Source organism: Myotis myotis, unplaced genomic scaffold (assembly GCF_014108235.1).
Source record: "Myotis myotis isolate mMyoMyo1 unplaced genomic scaffold, mMyoMyo1.p scaffold_m19_p_12, whole genome shotgun sequence".
Classification (NCBI taxonomy): Eukaryota; Metazoa; Chordata; class Mammalia; order Chiroptera; family Vespertilionidae; genus Myotis; species Myotis myotis.
The window spans coordinates 3869412-3890700 of NW_023416316.1; the positions used below are offsets into that span (position 1 = coordinate 3869412).

General features: G+C 47.5%; 1 long non-coding RNA gene across 2 annotated transcripts in view; it reads left to right on the top strand.

The window, feature by feature from the left end:
* LOC118666998 overlaps positions 1-11605 on the top strand; it is a 17603-nt gene extending 5998 nt beyond the window's left edge. Inside the window, exons 2-3 of one of the 2 annotated variants that reach the window (XR_004971118.1) lie at positions 5284-5381; positions 10563-11605. This is a non-coding gene — a long non-coding RNA (uncharacterized LOC118666998). The remainder of the gene's footprint in view (positions 1-5283; positions 5382-10562) is intronic. The other variant, XR_004971119.1, reaches the window with a different exon arrangement.
* The last annotated feature ends 9684 nt before the right edge of the window (positions 11606-21289 follow it).

Consider the following 21289-nt stretch of genomic DNA (forward strand, 5'->3'; position numbering starts at 1 on the left):
TAATGTTAACAAAAGAAACACTGGAATGGACATATTTAGAAGAAAATCTGCTATTACATAGAACCACATTTACTCATCCAATCATTCAATATTTATTGTCTAATACATGCCAGACAGCAATGATTATGATAAACTAGAGGCTCGGTACATGAAATTTGTGCTTGGGAGGGGGGGGTCCCTTGACCCAGCCAGCACCCTCTTGCAATCCAGGACCCCTCAGGGGATGTCTGACTGCCTGTTTAAGCCCAATTCTGCAGGGATCCCTGTGGGATTGGGCCTAAATGGGCAGTTGGCCATCCCTCTTGCAATCCAGGACTCCTGGCTCCCAACCGCTCGCCTGCCTGCCTGCCTGATCGCCCCTAACCCCTCTGCCTGCCCTCCTGATCGCCCCTAACCACTCGCCTGCCTGCCTGATCACCCCTAACCACTCTGCCTGCCCTCCTGATCGCCCCTAACCACTCGCCTGCCTGCCTGATCGCCCCTAACCCCTCTGCCTGCCCTCCTGATTGCCTCTAACCACTCGCCTGCCTGCCTGATCGCCCCTAACCACTCTGCCTGCCTGATCGCCCCTAACCACCTCTGCCTGCCTGATCGCCCCTAACCACTCTGCCTGCCCTCCTGATTGCCTCTAACCACTCTGCCTGCCTGATCGCCCCTAACCACCTCTGCCTTGGTCCCCAATGCCACAGCTTTATCGGGAAGGTCGTCCAGAATGACATCCAGTAGGTTGTTCGGCTGTATGGTCTAATTAGCATATTATGCTTTTATTATTATAGATTCTTGAAAAAAATGCAGATAACAAGGGAAGGCCTCTCTAATAAGTTGGCATTTGGGCAGAGACCGTAAGGAAGTCGGGAAAGACATTGTGACCATCAGGGGAAGAACATTCTAGACAGAAAAAGAAGCAAGTCAAAGCCCCAAGGCAGGAACATGTATCAGAGAAGTAAGGCCAGGCTGTTAGAACGGGATAAATGATGGAAGATGAGTTCAGAGAATGTTGGAGGCTCAGGTCTTGTAGGACTTGTGGGCTGTGATAATGTCTCTAGATTTTTTTACATCAGGCATACATACAAAATTCAAAGCTGATTAAGACATGCCTGTCCTGAGTGACATTACATAGTCCATGTCAAAAACTGTAATGGCTGTAGAGAAAGTTTGATAGGACTAGAGAAAACAGAACAAATACATCTGGCAGAAATCAGAGAAGATGACGTTTAAGCTGGGTCAGTAAGAATGAATGGGTGATAAGGGATTTCTTTTCCTTTTTTAAAAAGGAGTTTATTTGAGCCAAACTGATGACATATGTTGGGGAGCAAGATCTCAAATGCTCCCTGGGATTTATTCTTATTTTTGTTAATCCTCACCCAAGGATATCTTTTTCATTTATTTTTTAGAGAGAGTAAAAGGAAGGGAGGGGAGGAGGAGGAGAGAGAGAGAGAGAGAAAGAGAGAGAAACATCAATGTGAGAGAGACACATCAATTGGTTGCCTCCTGCACCAACCCCAACCCAGCAGGGTATCCTGGGATTGAACCTGCAACCTAGGTGTGTGCCCTAGACCAAGAATCAAACCTGTGACCCTTCAGTTTGAGGGCTGACGCCCTAACCGGCCAGGGTCTTCCTGGGATTTATTTTGAGGGTGATGGAATGTTCTAAAAATTGATTGTGGTGATGATTGCACAATTCTGTGAATATACTAAAAACCATTGAATTACATATTTTAAATAGCTGATTTGTATAGTATATAAGGTATATCTCAATTAAATAAAGTGTTAAAAGAAAAAGAGAGACGATGTATATACTAGTAGAATAGATACGCATTTTATTTTTAATTTATTTTATTTTAAAATATGTTTTTATTGATTTTTTAGAGAGTGAGGAAGCGAGAGAGAGAGAGAGAAACATCGATGAGAGAAACATCAGCTGCCTCCTGCACGCCCCCTATTGGGGATCGAGCCCACAACCTAGGCATGTGCCCTGGCTGGGAATCCAACCTGTGAACTGGATTCACGAGAGGAATCTTAACCAACTGAGCCACAAGGGGCAGGGATGGATATACACTTAGATACACGGAAGTGTTGGTCTGGGGAGAGGATGTGCTAAGAGTTTTGTCTCTAAGAGAAGAGAATTCCCTGTTTGAAGACTTTGAAAATTGTAAAGAATTGACAGCTCAGCCTTTTATGGGATGGATATTACATGTTGCCAGCTGCTGAGGTAGGCCTTGGAGTTGCAAAAATGAGAATGATATGCCTTTCGTTCAAATCTCAGAGATTAGTGGGATATGAGGGCAGCACCATTTATGGAACAATTTAAGTGTTTAATCCACTTTGAGTTGTCACCTTTGACCTACATTAGAACATATACGTAAGTCTGTTTCTGGACTTGCTATGCAGTTGAATGGGTATCTATGATTATTCCACTATGAATTCAACACTCTTTATGTTATTCTACTTGGACCACCCCTTCTTTTTAAAAATATGTTTTTATCCATTTTTTTCAGTGTCCACAAATAAATACTGGAATATAGCCACAGCTATCTGTTTACATATTGCCTCTGACTGCTTCAGACTAAAAGGAGAGGCTTGGCGTTTCAACAGGGACCATGAGCCACTACTCTCTGGCTGTCCCAGAGAGAACTTGCTGACCTCTGATCTAGGATCTTGGATCCCCTTTATAATCTCTGCGTAGCTGTTTCTGAACATGGGAGAGGTCTGTTTCACTAAAGACTGTCTTTTCCATGCTACTTAGCCATTCGTTAGAGAGGTGGGGGGCCCGGCCAGGTGGCTCAGTGGTTGAGTGTTGACCTATGAACCAGGAGGTCATGGTTCAATTCCCCGTCAGGGCACATGCCCAGGTTGTGGGCTCAGTCCCTGGTGTGGGGTGCAGGAGGCAGCTGATTGATGATTCTCTCTCATCATCAACGTTTCCGGACGACCTCAGGTGGAAACATCTGCAGTGTTTGTGACCTAGCAGAGAAAATGTACGAGGACAGAGGGTGGAGCTAGAGGAAGGGGATTTGAGGCCTTGTGTGTGTGTGTGTGCGCGTGCGCGCTGTGGGCGTGCCACCTTTTGTGTGGCACTATACCACCTAGGTCAGGGGTGGGCAAACTTTCTGACTCGAGGGCCACAATGGGTTCTTAAACTGGACCGGAGGGCCGGAACAAAAGCATGGATGGAGTGTTTGTGTGAACTAATATAAATTCAAAGTAAACATCATTACATAAAAGGGTACGGTCTTTTTTTTTTTTTAGTTTTATTCATTTCAAACGGGCTGGAAATCCGGCCCGCGGGCCATAGTTTGCCCACAGCTGACCTAGGTATTGGCAGCTATAGTCTCCATCCCATCCTCCCCACATCAGGAGCAAGCAACACAGGTTTGGAATCAGGAAGCCGCAAGAAGCGATGATCGTAGGAATAGCACAGGCAAGGCCACAAAAAGCAAGCTTGGAATCCCAGAACGCTCGGGCAGGAAGGGATGGACAGGTGACCGGTTCCCACCCTGCTTTGAGCCACTGGGAGCCTGAGACTCAGGCAGGAATGAACCTGAGTCACGCAGCGCAGCAAGCGATGGGCCTTAAATTCAGGGCCTCCAACTCCCAGGTCACATGCTCGCTGGGGGTCAGAACTTGCAAGGCCCACAGTCCAGGAACCAGGAACCACAGGGGCATTGGGTGCCACTGTCTTACAGAAGGAAACCTGGGCCTCAGGGAGGAGGCCGCCCCCGCATACTCCCGGCAGCGTGGCCCAGGAGACGGCCACATTTCTGCCGCTGGAGTTCCAACAGCCTTGTCTGCACCAGTGCTCAAGGCTGCACCGCCTCCTGGAGCCCCGTTTTCTCACCTGCAGAGCCCTCCCTCCGCCTTCCCTCTGCTGGTGGCCATTCGGTGCTGTCAGCCTGTGTCCTGGTCGGAGGTCTTCCCTGTAGACTCTTCAGTTTCCGTGTGTGACCAGTTTGTGTTTCATCCTGTATTTGTCTCCCATCTCTGGCTCTCCCCGGAAGAAGCCCATCTTTGCCACCGAACTGAGAACACAGACTACTTTTGCAGAACTGCCTGGCCGGCGCCCACGGGCAATCCCTCTCGTTCGGGCAGGACCCAGGGAGCCAGCCTCAGTGGGTGAGAGTGACTTGTCGGGAGCCTGTTCAACCTCTGGCTCCGAAGCCAAGCGTGCTCATGCACAGGTCCTGTCTTGAGGAGACGGGGCGCCCCACGGCCCGGACACTTTGTGTTGAATGGACTCCGGACTCTTTCAAAGGGATCTGGTCCTTTCGAATATTGTACAGCCCTAGACAGAATCGCTTTTGATGAAAGGGTCTTCGCTCCTGATCCTAGGAACACTATGGGACATCTGTAACTGTGTGTTTATTATTCCGTGGGGAGTTGGGGTACACTGGAATGAGACCAGTCCAGGCAGCCCCTGGAAGTCAGAAGGAACGGGGGAGGGGGTTTGGAAGGACTGCCTGCTCCCTGGTGCTCAGACATTTAGACTCATTATACGTTGCTTTGCCAACACAAGACCAAGTGTGTGGCTTGTCAGTGTCCAGCATGACATCATTAAGGACTGGTGCTAGCCCTAGCCGGTTTGGCTCAGCGGATAGAGCGTCAGCCTGTGGCCTGAAGGGTCCCAGGTTCAGTTCCCGTCAAGGGCACATGCCCGGTTGTGGGCTCCCTCCTCAGTAAGGGGCGCGCAAGAGGAAGCCAGTCAATGATTAACTCTCATCATTGTTTCTCTCTCTCTTGCTCTCTCCATTCCCCTCTGAAATCAGTAAAATCATATTTAAAAAAAAAAAAAAAAAAGACTGTCCTGACCGGTTTGGCTCAGTGGATAGAGCGTCAGCCTGTGGACTGAAGGGTCCTGGGTTTGAGTCCAGTCAAGGGCATGTGCCTTGGTTGCGGGCACATCCCCAGTAGAGGGTGTGAAGGAGGCAGCTGATCGATGTTTCTCTCTCATTGATGTTTCTAACTCTCTATCCCTCTCCCTTCCTCTCTGTAAAAAATCAATAAAATATATATATATAAAAAAAAGACTGATGCTAGCCTCGGAGTCTAGTGGACGCTTGGTGCCTCAGGGTCCAGCTAACCTAGCCCTGCAGAGCCGAGCTGAGCCTCGGAGAGCCCGGGGCGGCCAGCCCATGGGCCTCTCTCGGAGAGCCGAGCTTCCGGACATTTTATAATTTGCCTTTTGGTACATTTTATATAAATGAAACCATACATGTCATCTTTTACATCTGACTATATCTTAAAATGTGGTGGAACTTGGCTTCTTTCATTATTCTTCAATTTCAGGAGCTTTATTGGGCGTTATTACAGGTGTATTCTTCCAAATGAACTGGAACAAAAGTCATATTGACACCACATTTTCGAGATTGAAAGAGATCACCTCGGTAAGTCCCAGCAGAATAATTTGCAGTCATGTGCCCCTGGACGACAGGGGTATGTTCTGAATAACGTGTCATTAGGCGATTTTGTTGTGTGAACATCACAGAGTGAACTTACCCAAACCTAGATGGTCTAGCCCCGTGGTCGGCAAACTGTGGCTCATGAGCCACATGTGGTTCTTTGGCCCCTTGAGTGTGGCTCTTCCTAAGCCTTTGGAGTACCCTAATTAAGTTAATAACAATGTACCTACATATATAGTTTAAGTTTAAAAAATTTGGCTCTCGCCGAAACCGGTTTGGTTCAGTGGATAGAGCGTCGGCCTGTGGACTGAAAGGTCCCAGGTTCGATTCCAGTCAAGGGCATGTGCCTGGGTTGTGGGCACATCCCCAGTAGGAGATGAGCAGGAGGCGGCTGATCGATGTTTCTCTCTCATCGATGTTTCTAACTCTCTATCTCTCTCCCTTCCTCTCTGTAAAAAATCAATAAAATATATTTTAAAAAAATTTGGCTCTCAAAAGAAATTTCAATCGATGTACTGTTGATATTTGGCTCTGTTGACTAATGAGTTTGCCGACCACTGGGCTAGCCTATTACTCCAGGGGGCCAAGCCTGGACAGCATGCTACCAGGTTGAATACTGGAGGCAACTGTAACACCATGGTAAGTACTTGTGTATCTAAAATAGAAAAGGTACAGTTCAGTTGGTTAGAGCATCGTCCAGATACACCAAGGTTGCAGATCAATCCCCACTATAGGCACACAGACGAGTCAATCAGTGAGTGCATGAATAAGTGGAATAGCAAATCACTGTCTCTCTCTCTCTCTCTCTAAATCAATAATTTTTTAAAAGTAGCCCAGACAGTGTGGTTCAGTGGTTGAGCATTGACCCATGAACCAGGAGATCACCTGTTCAATTCCCGGTCAGGGCGCATGCCCAGGTTATGGGCTTGATCCTCAGTGCGGGGCGTGCAGGAGGTGGCCAATCAATGTTTCTCTCTCGTTGATATTTCTATTTCTCTATCCCTCTTCCTTCCTCTCTCTAAAATCAATAAAAACAATAATAATAATAATAGAAAAGGTACAGTAAAAACACACATAAAGGATAAAAAATGGTGCACCCATAGGGGCTTAACCTAGAATGGAGCTTATAGGAGTGGAAGTTGCTCTGAGTGAGTCAGTGAGTGAGGGGTGAGTGAATGTGACATTATTGTCCACGACTGTGGACGTTATAAACACTGTACACTTAGGCACAACTAAATTTAGGAAACAGCAGGAGGTTAAATCGAGCACAAGAGAAAATGTTGCAATCAAGAGACGTGGTAAACAGCGGTATGGGGCTGCCGCTGGTATAACATGGCACACTGAATTACAGCAAACTTTTTTATAAGTAAAGTACACTCTAAAATAACGATTAATAAAATAACAATTAAAAGTAGAGTACAGCCCCGGCTGGGTGGCTCAGTAGGTTGGAGCACCAACCTGTACATCAAAGGGCTGTGGGTTCGATTCCCGGTCAGGGCCACATATTAGGTTGCAGGTTAGGTCCCCAGTCTGGAAGCTTATGGGAGGCAACCAATCGAAGTTTCTCTCTCTCTCTCTCTCTCTCTCTCTCTCTCTCTCTCTCTTCCTTCCTCTCTCTAAGCTTATCCTTTAGTGAGGATTTTTTGTAAAGTTTATTGATTTAGTCATGCTCCTTTGCATCCTTTCCATAATAAGTCTTTTTTTTTTTTAAAGGCCCAGATGTTTGGGTTTTTAAAAATATATTTTATTGATTTATTACAGAGAGGAAGGGAGAGGGATAGAGAGTTAGAAACATCGATGAGAGAGTAATATCCATCAGCTGCTTCCTGCACACCCCCTACTAGGGATGTGCCAGCAACCAAGGTACATGCCCTTGACCAGAATTGAACCTGGGACCTTTCAGTCCGCAGACCGACACTCTATCCGCTGAGCCATACCAGTAAGGACTTTTTTTTTTTTTTTTAAGTAAAGTACAGCCTGGCCAGTGTAACTCTGTGGTTGAGCATCATCCTATGAACTAGGTCACAATTTGATTCCCAGTCAGGGCACATGTCCAGGTTTTGGGCTGGATCCCCAGTAGGGGGCGTGCAGGAGGCAGCCAATAAATGATTCTCTCTTATCTCTTGCTCCCTCTCCCTTCCTTTCTCTGAAATCAATAAGAACATTTTTTTTTTTAAAGTATAGTATAGTAAATACATAAACCAGTAACATAGTAACTTATTTTCACCACCAAGTCTTATGCACTGCACCTAATTGTATGGGCTTTATTTTTACAAGACTGGCCAGACAGTAGCTTTGTTTACACTGGCGTCACCACAAACATGTGAGCAGTGCACTGCGGGCCATTGTTGACCGAAACGTTGTGATGTGGTGCGTGACTGTGTTTTGTCTCTGAATAAATCTTGATTCTAAAAATACAATCCCTCTCACAAACAACAAGTGCTGGCGAGGATGTGGAGAAAAGAGAGCCCTGTGCACTGTGGGTGGGAATACAGATTGGTGCAGCCAGTATGGAAAACAGTGTGGAGGTTCCTCAAAAAATAAAAAATGGGCCCTTACCGGTGTTTCCCAGTGGTTAGAGCATGGGCCCCACACACTGAAGGGTCTAGGGTTTGATTCCTGCTCACGGGTATGTATCTGGGTTACGGTTCACTCCCCATCCCCGGCCAGGGACCATGGGGGAGGCAACCAATGTGTCCCTCTCACATTGATGTTTCTCTCTCTCTCTTACTCACACACACCCTCTCTCTCCCTCCTCCTTCCCTCCCCTCCACTCTCTCTCTCTGCAAAGCAATACAGGGTGGCTGGGGGGGGGGGGGGTATCCTCCAGTAAGGATTAACAAAAAATAATAATAAATAAAAAAATACATAAAAAATGGAACTGCCTTATAACCCAGCGATTCCACTTCTGGGAAGATATCTGAAAAATTCCAAAGCACCAATTTGAAAGAATACACGCTCCCCTGTGTTCATTGCAGCATTATTGATAATAGCCAAGCTATGGAGGCAGCCCAAGTACTTCTCAGTAGGCGAGTAGATAAGAAGATGTGGTACACATGCAATGGAATATTACTCAGCCATAAAAAGAACAAACTTTTCCCATTTGCGGCAGCATGGCTGGACCTAGGTAGAGGGTATTATGCCAAGTGAAATAAGTCACTCAGAGACGGCAAGTACCATATGATTTCACTCACATGTGGAAGCTAAAGAACAATATGCCCTGGCCGGTGTGGCTCAGTTGGTTGAGAGTCATTCTGTGCACCGAAGCGTCACCAATTTGCCGAAACCGGTTTGGCTCAGTGGATAGAGCGTCGGCCTGTGGACCGAAAGGTCCCGGGTTCGATTCCGGTCAAGGGTATGTACCTGGGTTGCAGGCACATCCCCAGTAGGTGTGCAGGAGGCAGCTGATCGATGTTTCTCTCTCATCGATGTTTCTAACTATCTCTCTCCCTTCCGCTCTGTAAAAAATCAATAAAAATATATTTTTTTTAAAAAAAAAGAGTCGCCCTAACCGGTTTGGCTCAGTGGATAGAGCATCGGCCTGTGGACTGAAGGGTCCCAGGTTCGATTCCAGTCAAGGGCATGTACCTTGGCTGCAGGCACATCCCCAGTAGGGGGTGTGCAGGAGGCAGCTGATCGATGTTTCTCTCTCATCGATGTTTCTCCCTATCCCTCTCCCTTCTCTTTTAAAAAAAAAAAAAAAAATATTTAAAAAAAAAAAAAAAAAGAGTCACCAATTTCATTCCCAGTCAGGGCACATGCCCAGGTTCCGGATTCTATCCCCAGGTGTGTGCGTCGGGGTGCATGCAAAAGGCAACCAATCGATGGATGTTCCTCACATCAATGTTTCTCTCTCCCTCTCCCTTCTTCTTTCTCTAAAATCAATAAAAAGTAAGTAAAAAACTGCAGTGGGGCCTTGACTTACGAGTGTCCCGACTAACGAGTTTTTCGAGATACGAGCCGTCTCTCGGCCAATTTTTTGCTTTGAGTTGCGAGCTAAAATTCGGGTTATGAGCCAGCTTCAGATACCCCCACCGCTAGTTGGCCCAGTGAAAGTCACAGTTAACGCCACAACATAGCCCAGCATCACATATCTCACTCGTTCACTTTTTGATTTGACATACGAGTAATTTGAGTTACGAGCTCCGTCATGGAACAAATTAAACTCGTAAGTCAAGGCTCCACTGTATATAAATAAACAAAGCAGAAACAGTCTCAAAGATACAGAGACACACTGATGATTGCCAGAGGGGAGGGGCTGGAGGGACTGGGTAACAAAGCTAAAGGGTTGGAGAAATAGAGATTGGTAGTTACAAAGCAGTCATGGGGATGTAAAGTACAACATAGGGAATAGAGTTAATGATCCTATATAATAAAAGGCTGATATGCAAATTGACCAAACAGTGGAACGACCAGTTGCTATGATGCACACTGACCACCAGGGGGCAGACGGTTAACACAGGAGCTGACCCTGGGCGGTCATTGCGCTCCCACAGGGGGAGCATTGCTCAGCCAGAAGCTGGCAAGCACAGCAGCTGTGGCGGGAGCCTCTCCCGCCTCCGTGACAGTGCTAAGGACCCCTTGGGGATGTCCGACTGCCGGCTTAGGCCTGCTCCCTAGTCCGCAGTTGGACATCTCGGAGGCGTCCCGGACTATGAGATGGTGCAGGCCAGGCTGAGGGACCTGCCCCCCCAGTGTACGAATGTTGTGTACTGGGCCTATAGTACTATAATAACCTGCAGGGTGCGGTGGGGCACTGGAAATATCAGGGGAACACTTTGTAAAGTATATGATTGTCTAACCAATACCTTATACACCTGAAAGTAATATTAAATGTACAGTAAAGTGTAATTTAAAATAAAAATAAATAAATTTTACGAATTTCATATATAAAAAAATCTCAATTCAAGGGATAGATGATATTTTTATTTTTTTCAGACTATCAGGCTAAAATGATAGTTCCAGAAGCTGTTATAACACTGAGTTCAAGTGTAGCCTCAAAATAAATTACATCATAACCTTATAAGGTAACTGATTAAAGGGCACCTTGTGTGTAAGTTCCGATTTGCTTCCCCCCAAAAAACTCAAAAACCAAAAAAACAACAAAGCTATAAACTCAGCCGCGTGACAAATCAGCCTTTCTGAGACCGGTTATCTGTGTTCTAGGCATGGGGCCTGGACCACCTGCATCTGGAATCATGACTGTCCCCCCGCTTTACCCGACTCTCCATCTGCAGGGTCACGCAGCCCCAATCACAAAGGCCTGGTGCAGAGCGGGGACTGGAGTGGTGGCTCCGGCCTGTGAGCTCTTCCACCAGGTGTCAGAGGCGTGGATCTCACAGCGACCAGGAGTGGCAGGGATTGTTATCCTCGAGAGCCTGTGCGTTCATTCCCGGTGGGTGCACTGGAGACCCAGGAGGCCATGGGCCCAGCGCCTGGCGGGAGGGACACACAGACTGCCAAGCGGGAGCACACAGGGAAGGCTGATACCGCGTGGAGAAGGCAGCCAACCAGACGGCCCACCGGGCTTGCAATGGAGGATAACAAGGAAGGTCCCTCTCTCTCTCTCTCTCTCTCTCTCTCTCTCTCTTTTTTTTTTCAACTGGGGATCAAACCCGAAACCTAGGCATGTGCCCCAATAGGGAACCAAACCTGCGACCCTTTCATCCAAGAGCCTCCCACCAACTGCCCAGGGCAAGGAGGGCTCTTTCAACCAGGTCTTCAGAGGTGGGTCTAAGAAGACGCAATCTCAGGCTTCAAAAATCAAAAGGAGCCGATGCCTCGCGGAGCTGGAGGCCAGTGTTCCAGGCAGAGGAAACTGAGGCACAGAGAGGGTCAGGAAGGGCACGAGGTCACACAGCAGCTGCGCAGGAGAGCCAACATTTGAAACCCTACTGCCAGATGCCGAACTCCCCCCCGTGATGTCCTAGCAGGGCGAGTCATTGACTGGCTCAGCGTGGGGCTCACACATGGCAGGTCCGAAGTAAAAGCCCCTTTGCTGGCTCCTACCTGGACGGTGGCAGCTCAGGTCTGGGGTGTGCAGCCAGGCCTGTGAGGGCTGGAGAAGGGTTTGTCTTCCCGGGCTCCCGCTGGGAAAGGGGCGGGCATTTCATCCCATTGTCCTTCCCTTCCTTCCTGCTCTCTACTCCAGCTCTGACAAAGCAGTTTTAAAGGGCTTATTAAGGCCCCTTTGTCTTCTGTCCACCTTGAGCTGGGCCTTTCCGGGTGGGGGATGGGTTGGGGCGAGGCCGAGGTGCCGAGAGAGGGTGGGGCCGGCAGGGAATCTTGGCGCCTGGAGGGACTGAAGAATTCTCCTCTCATACGTTACCTTTTCCTAGAGGGCTCCCTTCCCTGCTGTATGTGTCTGCGGTCCTTGGGTCACACTAGGCATTCAATTAATATTTGTTGAATAAAACAGTTATCTGTGCTCTTCCATGTGCGAGGCATGGGGCTGGGCCTGTTAACACCACTTCCTGTCCACCCCACTCTCCATCTCCCCAGTGGCAACCATGTCCTCACCATAATGACCAAGAATCTTCAAAGCACTTCTCACCCTGTAATTAAGTGCACGGGGCAATGCTCAGGGTGTACATTCCAAGAAAGCAGGAGTGCCTCGTGGTTCAGCTGCTCCCAGCTCAGTGTCTGACCCACAGGAGGTGCAGGAAATCATCTGCTGGGTGAGTGAGTGAGTGAGTGAATGCATGCATGCTGGTAAGGGCGTCCCAGGGCTAAGCTGGGAAGGCTGCCTGTGTGACTTGAAGGTAAAAATGCCTACAACCCAGAACTTCATGGGACTTCCCCTTCGAAGTGGCTCTTATTTCATTGATAACGCCTTGAGTCCTAAATTCTCCTTAAGTGGATCTTAAACTTCAGAGCACGGACAGACGGCCAGGGAAATTCCAGAACGCACTTTAGAGACAATGAATTAGTGGGGCTGAGCTGGGCTATGGAAACCTCCTTGTTACAATCCACTCTCCACTCTGCAGCCAGGCTCTTCTGTTTTTATATACAGTATATTGATTTCAGAGAAGAAGGGAGAGGGAGAGAGAGATAGAAACATCGATGATGAGAGAGGCCCTACTGTTTGCTCAGTGGTTAGAGCCTTGGCCTGGGGACTGAAGTGTCCTGGGCTTGATTCTGGTCAAGGGCATGTACCTTGGTTGCAGGCTCCTCCCCGGCCAGGGTCTGGTCAGGGTGAGTGCAGGAGGCAACCAATTGATGTGTTTCTCTCACATGGATGTTTCTTTCTGTCTTTCTCTCTTCCACACTCCCTAAAAAAAAAAAAAAAAAAAAGTTTTTTTTAATGATGAGAGAGAATCATTGATTGGCTGCCTCCTGCATGGCCCCACAGCCCGGGTATGTGCCCTGACAGGGAATCGAACCGTGACCTCCTGGTTCATAGGTCAACGCTCAACCACTGAGCCACACCAGCTGGGCCAGGCTCTTCTGAAAATACGTAAATCTGCCCTGACTGGTGTGGTTCAGTTGGTTGAGCATCCTCCCGTGCACCAAAAGGTTGTGGGTTCGATCCTGGGTCCAGGCGTGTGCAGGAGGCAACCAATCAATGTTCCTCTCTCACATCGATGTTTCTCTCTCTCCCTGCTTCTTCTCTCTAAGATCAATAAAAATCAAACAAACAGACAAATAAAAACATAAATCCAAACGAAGTCACTTTCTAGCTGAAAAGCCATCCATGTGTTCCAGATGCCACAGTGCTAAAGTCCAAACTTTGTGTCCCTTTAGTGCCTTCGTGATCTGGCCCTGACCACCTGCCGCATCGAGGCACCAGGTTCTCCCTGTGCCTGGCGACTCTGTGGTGCTGTTCCTTCCACTTTGCAGACTCTCCCCTCCTCCCACTCCTCTCTTTGCCTTTAAGTTATTCTTGCCAGACTGACTTCTCTTTCTTCAGACCTCAGCCCAGAAGCCCTCTGCTCTCTCCTCCTGATTCCGCATCCCTGTCCATGACCCAGAGCTGACTCACAGGGCATTGTAACGGCCTCTCCTGTGCAGGGTTAAGCTCATTCAGGGCAGAGCCTAGCACAAGGGTGGCTCGCAATCTCTCCCACCTTTAAAGGCCCGGGCTCCCTGCTCCCCTGCGGCTTGGTGCTAATAATAATATGAATAATTAAGACGTTTGTGTGCTTGCTCTCCAAGTGCTACCTCATTCAGTCATATTTCAACTGCATGAGATAGGCCTTAGTATCCCCATTTTGCAGACAAGAAAACTGAGGCACAGAGTGATTTAAAGAAAGGAGCATGGGCTTTTTAAAAAAATATATATTTTTTATTGATTCCAGGGAGAAAGGGAGAGAGAAAGAGAGAGAGAAACATCAGTGATGAGAGAGAATCATTGACCGGCTGCCTCCTGCACATCGGACAAGCATGGGCTTTTGAATCAGGCAGTTCTGGGTTTTAATCTAACCTCCATCACTCGCCAGCTATGCACAAAGTTGAGTGAGAAACCCAAGGTCTCTGAGCCTTCATTCTTTCCTACGTCTGTGAAAAGTGGGTGTAACAATACCTAGCCTGTCAGGAGGTTGTGGGGATTCATGCAAAGTGCTTACTTAGCACATGGTGAGAACTCCATACCCTTTGAGGTATTATTATATTACAATTAGTTGTTTCATCTTTGGGCTAACAAACATTCAATGTTGAGTCAGCCCTGGCCCGGGGAAGCTCCATTGGTTAGAGCTTCGTCCCAATTCACCAAGGTTATGGGTACCATCCCCGGTCGAGCACAAACAAGAAGCAACCAATGAGTGCACAGATAAGTGGAACAACGAATCAATGTTTCTCTCTCTTTCTAAAAATCAATTAAAAAAAGAACATTAAAAAAAGGTTGAGTCATTTACTAAATGGAACTGAATGTTGGTGATATTATTGTCACCAGGGATTTAAAATTGGGGTATCTTGTAGGAAATACAGTCAATAATACTGTAATGAGTATGTATGGTGCCAGGTAAGATGCAGAAATGTCTACTAACATAGGATTAAATGACAACTGTAATAATAATAAAAAAAAAGAACAAAAATAGTAACAATAAAGGACAGCTGGGGATAAAAATGGGATTGCTTTCTTTTTTCACTCTTTGCAAGCGCCTCCTTGAACGCGGCTGAACATTCTCGAACACACACGGAGCGTTTGTGCAGTGAGAAGTCGAGGTGGAAAGCAGGAGGCTTCCGGAAAGTCCTTTTTGAGATTTACAAGGGGCTCTGCCTGTAAGGCAGGAAACTGAACTGACTGAGGGCTAGATGTTCATTCAATTCATCTTTAACAAAATACATGTGTTTTTTAAATTGATTTTGGAGAGAGAGGAAGGGAGAGGGGGGAAAAACATCAATGAGGAGAGAGAATCATTGATGGACGGCCTCCTGCACACCCCCCACCAGGGATCGAATCCAAAACCTGGGCTTGTGCCCTGGCTGGGAATGGAACCAGTGACCTCTTGGTGCACGGGACATGCTCAGCCAACTGAGCCACACCGGCCAGACTCAATTAGTCTTTTTTTTTTTTAATATATTTTATTGATTTTTTACAGAGAGGAAGGGAGAGGGATAGAGAGTTAGAAACATCAACCAGCTGCCTCCTGCACACTCCCTACTGGGGATGTGCCCACAACCAAAGTACATGCCCTTGACCGGAATTGAACCCGGGACCCTTCAGTCCGCAGGCCGACGCTCTATCCACTGAGCCAAACCGGTTTCGGCAGGGCTCAATTAGTCTTAATGTGTCTGCCAGGCACAGTACTGGGCTCTGGGGACAACTGTGGTCCCCATGTTGGTGGAGCTGACCTACTGGGACAAAAACAGGCATTACTAACGTGTTACTTAATTATAATTTTGAGGAGTGTTCCAGAGCGGGAGGGTGCATGGAGGCCAGAGGACAGGTGGAGCTGTCAGACTAACATGGAATGGGCCTGTGGCTTCCTGGTGCTTCTCCCCCTCCTCTTCCTCCCCCCACCCCATCCTGCAGGGAGCCTCCTCCCCTTTCAGCCTTCACCTCTCTAGCACACAAGTGGCTCAAACCAACCTCCCTTCCTTCCTTTCTCCCTCCCTCCCTCCCTCCCTCCCTTCCTTCTTTCCTTCCTCCCTCCTCCCTCCTTCCCTCCCTCCCTCCCTTCTTTCTTTCCTTCCTCCCTCCCTCCCTCCTTCCCTCCTTTCTTTCCTTCCTCCCTCCCTCCCTCCCTCCCTCCCTCCCTCCCTTCTTTCTTTCCTTCCTTCCTCCCTCCCTCCCTCCCTCCCTCCCTCCTTCCCTCCCTCCCTCCCTTCTTTCTTTCCTTCCTTCCTCCCTCCCTCCCTCCCTCCCTTCTTTCTTTCCTTCCTTCCTCCCTCCCTCCCTCCCTCCCTCCCTCCTTCCCTCCCTCCCTTCTTTCTTTCCTTCCTTCCTCCCTCCCTCCCTCCCTCCTTCCCTCCCTCCCTCCCTTCTTTCTTTCCTTCCTCCCTCCCTCCCTCCCTCCCTCCCTCCCTCCCTCCCTCCCTCCTCCCTCCCTCCCTTCTTTCTTTCCTTCCTTCCTTCCTCCCTTCCTCCTCCCTCCCTCCCTCCCTCCCTCCCTCCCTTCTTTCCTTCCTTCCTTCCTTTTTAAAAAATATATTTTTATTGATTTCAGAGAGGAAGGGAAAGGGAGAGAGAGACAGAAATAACAATTATGAGCGTGAATCCGATTGGGCTGCCTCCTGCACCGGGGGCGTATGCCCTGACTGGGAATCAAACCAACCGTGACCTCCTGGTTCACAGGTCCACGTTCAGCTATTGAGCCACGCCTGCTGGGCTCAAGACTTCTCCATCCTAGAAATGTTTCCTCAATCGTCTTGCCCACCCAAGATCTATACAATATGCCCTCCAGCTCACCTAAGCATCTATTTGTTCATCCACTCACTCCTTTCTTTTCACATATCAGCCACATAAAACTTGAACCTTATAACGAGAGGAAAATGAAACTTACATTACCAAGCCTGGCCAGAGCGGTTCGGTTGGCTGGAGCATTGTCCCATGCACCGAAAGAGTGACGGTTTGATTTCTGGTCAGGGTACATACCTGGGTTTCAGGTTCAATTCCTGGTTGGGGTATGAACTGAGCGTAACCAATTGATATTTCTTTTTCACGTCAATGTTTCTCTCCTTTCCTCTCTCATAAGCATGTCCTTGGTGAGGGTTAAAAAATATATATATATATATATATATATAAAAGTTAGAGTGGCAAAATAAAATCTAACCCCCCCCCCCCAAACCTGTCCAGCAGGTGTGGCTCAGTGGTTGAGCATCTACCCATACACCAAGAGTTCATCAGTTCAATTCCTGGTCAGGGCACTTGCCTGTGTTATGGGCTTGATCCCCAATAGGGAACATGCAGGAGGCAGCAGATTGATGTTTCTGTCTGTCTGTCTGTCTCTCTTCCTTTGTAAAAATCAATAGAAATATATTAAAAAAATAAACACCCAAAACTTAAATTACCCAGAGGTGAACACTATCAATGTTTGGACCTGTACTTCTAGGTTTTGTTAGTGAGGGCATCAAATTCCCTGCTTCTACCCTAACTGGTTTGGCTCAGTGAATAGAGCGTCAGCCTGCGGACTGAAGGGTCCCAGGTTCGATTCCGGTCAAGGGCATGTGCCTTGGTTGCGGGCACATCCCCCGTAGGAGGTGTGCAGAGGCAGCTGATCAATGTTTCTCTCTCATCGAGGTTTCTAACTCTCTATCCCTCTCCCTTCCTCTCTGTAAAAAATCAATAAAATATATTTTTTAAAAATTTCCTGCTTCTTCCAGGACAAAGTAAGACAATTCCTACAAAATGATGGCAGCCATGACTTAGAAGTCAAAGGCCACTCATACATTAGGAATCCCATTGTAACACCTAAAACGAATATAAAATAATATTGAATGTCAACTGTAATTAAAAAAGAAAAAGAGAAACATGTTGTTATAAAAATGAGATATACGGTATGTAAATCGTATCTTATAAAAGTCATATGTTGCAAACGTTTTGCTACATGTAAATATCTATATAACAATAGTGTTAATTCCACCTGAGACTCTATACCATGTGTCAGAAATACTCTAAACCAAGGGCCTCTGTTCATTCTTTTCCAAATACTTACCCATAGCTTGTTTTGCTCAGTGGATAGAGCCCCGGACTGCAGACTGAAGGGTCCTGGGTTCAATTCAAGTCAAGAGCACATGCCTGGGTTGGGGACTTGATTCCCAGTGGGGGGCATGCAGGAGACAGCCAATCAATGATTCTCTCTCATCATTGATGTTTCTATCTCTCCCTCTTCCTCTCTGAAATCATATATATATATATATATATATATATATATATATATATATATATTTTAAAGAAAAACAGCAGAAGAACAGAGAGGGATGGTTAGGAGCCCTCTATCTCAGGCAGCTGAACTGGTCACTGAAGACTCATAACTCCCTCCACCTGATGATTCTCTCTCATCATTGATGTTTCTATTTCTCTTTCCCTCTCCCTTCCTTTCTGAAATCAATAAAAATGTCCTATATAATAAAGACCTAATATGCTATCAATAAAAATGTCCTATATAATAAAGACCTAATATGCTATCAATAAAAATGTCCTATATAATAAAGACCTAATATGCTATCAATAAAAAAGTCCTATATAATAAAGACCTAATATGCTAATTAGACCTAACAGCTGAATGACCTTCAGGACATCCTTTCGGACCACCTTCCAGACGAAGCGGGGGCTTCGAGGAGCAGCCGGGGCTGTGAGGGTCAAGCCCTTCGCACAAATTTTGCGCATCGGGCCTCTAGTGTATATATATATATATAAAGAAATTGCTTCTCAAATACTTAGTGAACACCTGTTGTGTGCCACAGCTTGGCTTGGCATTTACACTGACTACAGAATCAGTCACTACTAACAGACTGATAGATCCTCCCTGCCCCCAACTGGTGGGCGGAGTAGTAACATTTTTATAAATGATATGTTGCTGAATATCCCTGGGGCTCAATGTCTGAGAATGTGTACTTGTTAACTGAGGAAGGATTCCCACAAGTGGGATATCTAGGTTAAAGAGGAGGTATACTTTAAGGGAAAATTACCCTCCAATTGGGTTTTACCAATTTGCACTCACACCCACTTCCTGTGTTTAGCTTCCCAACAACATTCATTACTTTCTCTGCTTCCTCCTTTTGTTCCTAAACCCTCTGCAGGCTGGTTTTTGTCCCCACTACTCCGATGAAATTGCCAAGGCCGCCAGATATCATCTAAACTGCCAATCTAGCTGAAACCAGTTTGGCTCAGTGGATAGAGCGTCGGCCTGCGGACTGAGAGGTCCCAGGTTCGATTCTGGTCAAGGGCATGTACCTGGGTTGCGGGCATATCCCCAGTAGGAGGTGTGCAGGAGGCAGCTGATTGATGATTCTCTCTCATCGATGTTTCTAACTCTCTATCTCTCTCCCTTCCTCTCTGTAAAAAATCAATAAAATATATATTTAAACTGCCAATCTAGTTTCTGCCAATTCTCTTTATTGACCTGTTTGGGCATTTAATACTTTGGACCTTACCCACACCCTTCTCTTCCTAAAGTGTTCTTTCTTTCTTTCTTTCTTTCTTTCTTTCTTTCTTTCTTTCTTTCTTTCTCTTCTTTCTTCTTTCTTTCTTTCTTTCTTTCTTTCTTTCTTTCTTTCTTTCTTTCTTTCTTTCTTTCTTTCTTCTTTTAAAAAACTATGTTTTTATTGATTTCAGAGAGGAAGGGAGAGGCTGAGAGAGACAGAAACATCAATGATGAAAGAAAATCATTGATTGGCTGCCTCCTGCATGCCCCCTACTGGGGGATCAAGCCCACAAGCCCTGACCAGGAATGGAATTGAATTATGGGAACCATGACCTCCTGGTTCATAGGTCAACACTCAACCATTGAGCCACACCGGCCGGGCATCAAATGTTTTCCTTCTTTGGTTGAGTTAAAGCAGGTCTGGTCTTACAGCCTCATTTCACAGCTGGGAACCCCAAGCCCAGAGAGTACTAAGCCCAAGAGGACACACTGCATCCTAGACTTCAAATCCAGGCCTCCTGGCATCCACAGCCATGAGCTTCTTTTTGAGTGTGATTTCTGGAATCCTTGGTGATGCTTGCCAGTTTTTTCTAGCATTAGGAGGGCCTCACAAGACGAATCTTGTCTGGCTCTTTCTTTGTAGCGAGAGCGGCTAGTAAGCCAGGACAAGTGGGATAGGGAAACCGAGACAGATCGTTAAACAGCAGCTGGCAGCCACCAGAAAACCTAGATGCCACGCAGTCTGCAGCCCGCTAGTGACTCCTATCCTCCCTGAACCAAGGACACTGAGGAGTAAGTGCTTTGCATGTCTCCTCCCAACCGGAGGGTAAATTACTTAAATCACCCTACTCAGGGAGACGGCAGACGTCCAGTTAGTGCCATTTGCCAACCACACCCAGGCACAGAAGAAGTTAAAAGAATAAATCCCTCTTGGGTACATCAGCATAAAACTGACAAATACTGGATCCTCCGCTCAGACGTCCCCTAAAAGCTCAGCCTTTTAAATCCCCTCAAATCCAGGTCCCAGTCCTGCTCTCCCTCCCAGGGCCAGGTTAGTTCCTCCCCGCCCCCTCCTCCCAGAGCATCTCCTAAAGCAATCCCAGGAGGCTTACAACCCGGGCAGCGCAAGTCCCCGGAGCCTTCCCCGAGGTCCTCTTTTCTCTGACTTCTTTGTGAGCCCAGCTGAGGCCCATTTCCCCACCTAGTCCCTCTCCTGCTCTCCCAGGCCCTTTCTTGTTGCACTGTTCCCAGCTTTAATGAACATCCTCTACACTAAATGCACCAGGACTCACGTTGTGAGACTTTTCCTGCTCGAAGTCAAGAACCCGCACACTGCGGTCTGGCCCCAGGCAGACCTGCCAAGGGTCAGGGCCCCTTTCCAGGAAGAGTAGGAAGAACTTTCCACAGCTCTCATTCTCAGCATCTCTGCTTCTCTTAATTGGTCCTCCAGGCCTTGGCTGAAGCAGGGCCCTAATGAGGACGTGGCCTGTGTGCACAGGCCCCTAATTGGGCATTTCCACCCCTGAGAGTTCGGGGATGGCAGGGAGGCGGCCCAGGGACCTGGCGGGAGGGTCGGGCCGAGGCTCAGGACAGGGCTTTGGGGCCAGGCAGCCCTCTGTGGGGTCTTGGGCAGATGCACGTGGGCTTTCCTGGGTGACCCGGGGCATGACTCTGCCATCCGCACGCTCATGGGGCAGAAAACATCTGCTTCTTCCTAGCGGAGTTCTGAGGCTTTAATAAGATCAACACACTTAGCCCTGGCTGGTTTGGCTCAGTGGACAGAGCGTTGGCCTGTGGACTGAAGGGTCCTGGGTTCGATTCTGGTCAAGGGCACATGCCCAGGTTGCGGGCTCGGGCCCCAGCAGGGGGCGCGTGCAGGAGGCAGCTGATCAGTGATGCTCTCTCATCATTGATGTTTCTATCTCTCTCTTCCTCTCTGAGATCAATAAAAATATGTATATATTTTTAAAAAGATCAACACACATAAAGGTTTAGGCTCTTTGCCTGGCACACGGTACCCAGTCAATAACTGAGTCTTTTAAAAAAAATAACTTTTATTTTTCCATTGATTTTTAGAGAGTGGAGGGGGGAGACAAGAGAGAGAAACATTGATTGGTTGCCGCAAGCCTGCAACCGAGGCACATGCCCTTGACGGTACTCGAACCCGGGACCCTTCGGTCCGTGGGCCTAGGCTCTATCCACTGAGCCAAACCGGTTAGGGCAGCATATGGATTTTTTTTTTTTTAATATATTTTATTTATTTTTTTACAGAGAGGAAGGGAGAGGGATAGAGAGTTAGAAACATCGATGAGAGAGAAGCATCGACCAGCTGCCTCCTGCACACCCCCCACTGGGGATGTGCCTGTA